Source organism: Drosophila suzukii, chromosome 2L, assembly GCF_043229965.1.
Source record: "Drosophila suzukii chromosome 2L, CBGP_Dsuzu_IsoJpt1.0, whole genome shotgun sequence".
Taxonomy (NCBI): Eukaryota; Metazoa; Arthropoda; class Insecta; order Diptera; family Drosophilidae; genus Drosophila; species Drosophila suzukii.
This window is the reverse complement of record NC_092080.1, coordinates 10191773-10197266: the sequence shown is the minus strand read 5'-3', so window position 1 is coordinate 10197266 and position 5494 is coordinate 10191773.

The following is a 5494-nucleotide window of genomic DNA, read 5'->3' as shown; positions in this document are numbered from 1 at the left end:
AGTTTATTTACAAACAATTTGCACGTCTGTCCACATTTGATGCATGAGCATAAGGCAACGATGAAGATTCAAATTTCATGAAAGGAAAGCACTAAATAAGCCGAGTGCCTCGCCCAACTGCACAATGGACACGTAAATCCAGGTGATAAATTAGCAGGTGATTCATCAAGAGGGTCAGGACTTTGTGGCAAACCGATGAATTTTTACTTTCGGCTTCTCGACCCTTTCAACTTTTGCCTTCACCACTTTTGTCACCCCTGATGTGGTCAGCAAAAAGGTTAAAAATAAAATACAAAACATGTTTTCTAGCTTAGAATAATCCGGATGTGTTTATTTGGAAGGTAATTGTAATTCATCAAATTAGAAATAATAGAGAAACCATTTGAAACACTGTACAGCCTTTGATCTATAGAAAATAACCTCTTTAAGCAGTTGGTCATTTGTTTCTTTTGGCGACCTTTAACCCACTTTCAGTCTTACTTACTCGGCTGAGACTTTCATTGATCATTAAGTGAAACTTTGCCCATAAGTTGAGTAACTTTCACCTTCTGACGGAGTCTCTGGGTGATGAAGGACCCATTCCCTGCTGCCCTACTGATTCTCGCCGTGTTGGCCAGCCGCAAATGGCAATGTTTATTAGCCATAATGATGCTGACGGTGCAGCAAGGACGACGACGGTTGCCATGGAGAATATGTCCTGGCTGCCGGGACAGCGTGTCCTGTAACTTTGAATAAACTGGAAGTTTTGTGTGCGGCGAAAGAAGCAAACAACAAGAGCAAAAATCGTGTCCTGCTGCTGCCACTTTTCACTACACAGAGAATATATCTTTTTAAAATATTTTTAAGTTAGTTAGGGATTTAATAAATATTTTAAAAATTGTAAATACATTAAGTATCACAATCGTAAAACTAAATATCACAATTTGTAAAATTACCCAACCATTATTTTTTGATCTTGCAAATTGAAACAATGTTTTTTTGATATCACGGTTCCTATTTTAGGTGTCTAAAAGTATGCAACAATATTTTGTAAGTTCTAAAATACAATGAATTCTTTCAGAACGGCGACCAACCAGTTCCTACAGCCTACTTGTAGACTCTTAAAATTAGATTTAAAATTGATTTCAAGTCGTAGTGATTTATTTTTCTCTGTGTAGTTTCCGTCTGTCACCTCTTGCCCCTTGACAATTTTACTTGGCTATTTATAACTGTCATTGCCTGCTTGGCTGGCTGGTTGCCTGTCTTCATTGTTGCCGCGGAGCATCTTTATTCCGTTTTGTAGGTGAGAGCGGCGCAGGATCCTTGTCCTCCGAAAAGGCTCACCAATCACTCGGCGCCCGGCGCAAATTGCGGTCATTTCTTGTTGTCGCCTCCAACGGCGGGAATTACAAGCCCCAAAGTGGCTAATTTGTCACTCAAGAGGGCAGCCAAAGTGGCAGCCGGACAGCTGGCCATGCAAAGTCCTTGGTCCTTGGTCCTTGGCCCTCCTTTGTCCGGATCCTGGTCTTGGCCCTAATTCGATCATCCGTTCGAGTGCCTGGGCCTGTGCCTGCAAATCAATTGCTTATGCCGTATGAACGAGAATACCCGTATCCTGGCACATCCTCTGAGCAAATGTTTTGCCTGGCAGAATAACAAAGGATATCGGAGTCCAAAGCGATTCGCATGTCCAGTTTATCCCCTCCATCGCCTTTATTGCGATTTTATTGAGCAAAAATGCAACTTTTGAGCATGCAAAATGTTTCGCATGAATTGCCAATGTGCCGGAGGGGCGTTCCAAAAGGGGGCGGGGTCGGGAACTAAAAATGTCTGTGCAGGAAAAGCCAGGCAGATCAGGATGTGGAGAGATGGCTTAAAGGATAAATACTCTTTCACATTTACGAGGATCTTAGATCTATTGAATAAATATATTACATTCTTAAAATGCATATATGTGGGAATGAAATCGTTTGCTTATCTCCTCTTAGTATTTACTTGAATCAAGCGAAGGCGTTTGCTAAGCCACAGATAATATTATTCTGATTATAAATTGAGTTTGAAAATATTAATATGATCTATTACATTCAATGGTTCTCACAAAAAATGTGTTATTTAATGAAATGGTCGTCACTGAATTTAAGGATTTTCCAATAATATATAATTGTTTAAAGGAGGATTAGCTTAGTTTATGAATTACCAAAAAGAAAGAAGGTATACTATTATTAAAATGATGAACATGTTGTATCTACTGGCAAAACGCATTTGATAACCTGAAGGACCTTTACATTATTTTTAAGGAAACACCATCCCATCCGAGAATTTGCTCATCTCTGTTGGCTGGCACAATGCAAATGCATTGCATCTGATTTTCGTTTTGGCAATTGGATTTGCGTACTCGAGGATAAACATTTCAATTGCCGTCCGGACGAATGCTTCATTACCTTCCTCACTGACCCCTTATGTTCCCTGCTCTGTGGCATTGTCTGGTTAGCAAAAGTTTTTCAATCTGGCCAAAACTGGAAATGCTTCGTCTCGCAAACTGGTTGCAAAATAATTTGGCTGAAATGGGGGAAGGAAGGTCGGTCATCAGCGATGAACCCTAGCCATTTCACCTGTCGTTTCTGGCCGGCCACACAAGTTACTAAATTATGCAAATTAAAATATTGTACACATAATTACAAATGTAAATCGCATTAATATTTCAATGCGAGCGAGTGCGAATAGTCCGGGCAAAGTCGATATAAATTTGCGGTCAACATATCATTGGTGCCACTCACCTTCCTGGAAAAACTGTTTACACATGTGGATAAATATTGTGAGCAAACGTTTATTTTTAATGCGTTCGATCCGTCTCGTTTTGACCCTTTTATTTTTTACAAAATATTGGCTCTGTTTTGCCAACGCCAAATGACCGCAAATGATTTTTATAGCTGAGTTAATTGAGGTTCGGCGCGCGGTTTTCATTTGATTAAGTTTAATAATTGCCACGAGAAAAGCACAAATATTTGCATGTGACCGAATGAATTGCGAGTTTTGTGTTGACTTCAATCAATGTTGAAATACAGACATATTTAAAGTTAAATCAATATTGGCATAGCGAATGCAATTAAATATTCAAATTAAGGGACTGGGAAAGACACCGCAAGGGCTTAATTCCATAATTATTATACTCTCTATAAAACACTGGTTTAAGCTCATATAATTAATTGAAGAACTATATGTAGGTACCTTTTTTTTAAGTAAATATTGTATTTACTTTAATGTAAAGTTATATTTGTTAAGTTATATTTGTTATATTTTTGTTAATATACTGCAACATTGCAAAAAAGTTCTAGGTTTATAAATACATACAACTGTAATTGGGATACCTACTTTAAAAATATAAAAACAATAGTTTTTATACCATTTACTAAAAGCATTTTAATGTTAATATAATAGGCAGTAAAAACCTCTCTCATTTGATTTTGTTTATTGATTGATTTGGTAATCAACCATACAAAATTCCTTTTAAATCAGTTTAAATGCTTTGAAAGAGAACAGTTCGTTTCTATATTTTTATTTAATATATTATTTTTCCACAGAGCCCCTAGAAAGCTTATCAAGGTTAATGTACTCCCTGGATTTCCCGGCCTGACCAATCGCAAGTGCTATTATTGTTTCAACTACATATGTAGATGGATTGCGCGTATTTGTTTTTTGCCGAGTGGCCTGCTCTGATATATTAGTTACACTTGCTGCCTTTTGGCCACGTTTGTTGTTGGCCGGCCATCGGTTGTTTTTCCTCCTCGCTTTTGTTATTTATATGCGTGTGCGGTGCATGTGGAAAAATCCGTCTGAAAAAGAAAAGCGGGAAAGGACGCGACCGGCGGCCACATGCTGCGGTCAGCCACACACATCAACGGGCCGGGAAAAATGGTGGAAAAAAAATGTTAAAAAAGGACGAAGAGCCGGCGAAAGTTATTTACTGCAAATCGGTTGAGTGAAGCTCAGATCGCAGCTGGTTACATTTCAGCCAAAAACTTAGCTTTAAACGCTCGCTCCATGCTCACTGGGTTCAATTAAAATTTGTGGAAAATTATTTAAAAACTAACAAAACGGCAAAACTTTCGCTTGGACCAACACTCCAGCCAAGCCCATACCAACCCACTTGAAATTAATTGAGGCCATGCTCCCGAATCGCAAGGCAAACTTACCCACACTGATTTATTTTTTATAGTATGCCATTTAACATCAATTTGGATATCGAGTGCGAGTGCCTGGCCCAGAAATGGCCCAACTTTATTTTTGGTTCTGTTTTGGCCAAAGCCAAATAGAAACAAAGGCTTTTGGCAAACGGAATTGAGTTGTGGAAATTTGCAGCGGAGTCGAGGTAATTAGAAAGTTAACTGCAACTTCTGGCTGGGAATAATAGTTTTGCAAAGTTAACTCTACCATAACCAATGGGGGGCTAAAAAGTTTTATTTTAAAAAATTTTAATATGACGTAATTTAAAAACAAAGATGTTTCTGTCAACCTTTAAAAAGTAGTTTTTAAATTTAATTTTCAATACCATTTGTTATAATTTAGACTTTGAACTGGGACCTCTTCATCATAAAGATTATATATATCATATGGAATGACATCTCATTAAATAATCTTATACACAATGATGTTTATTATTAATGTCTCGGGTCTTTTCCACAAATTAAACCGAAAATGTCCAGTCCTACAAGCTCTACATAAGCACTTGAGCCTCGAGTGTTGTTTTCAGGAACAGAATATTTTTGGCCAGCATTTGTATTAGCCATCGCCTGCAGTTTTAAGCCCTTATCGCCCGTTAACTTTTCGTGGGCCATCTTGTACTGGTCGAGGACGCATCTCATCTCCGTCTTAGCCGGCTGTCGCCACTCGAGAGTCAACAAAAATATTTTCCAGATGTCGGCAGCAGGCAGAAGTGGCCAAAAGTGATTGGGCCAACTCAACGGCAGATGCAGCTCAGCAGCTGCAGCTGCACTTGCCTCTCCGAATTCCCAATATCTTCAAGGGTCCTCGAGTTGGGGACATTTGTCTAGAGATGACAGACCGAGAACATATGGACCGGGGCCCAGAGTTTATCAGCGGATGGCATGCTCGAGAGCTGGCCAAAGTTATGAGCCAAGTAAGGGGCCAAGTAATTAAACGTAATTTAATTTGGCCCACAGCTGAGCACAGGCACTCACCGAGCACACACACACAGAACAAACTAATGAATTCCGCGCGAAAAGTCAAGGGGGCTGAGAATTTATGATCACGGAAAGGAGGCGAAGCAGGGTCCTTGACAAATGTTCGACGTTAGACGACGGAGGCGACTTAGTGCTACGAAAATTTGGCAATAAAACACTTGGCAATTACACTTGGCCGGGACTAATATTTCTTGCTCCCTTCTTTTCGTTCTCGTCAGCGTTGCATTTTAATTTTGGCCCAGCTTAATTTCATGAAGACATTTCATTTGAAGGTCCTGATTTAGGCTCTTAACCCTTGAATGACCGGTTCGCTT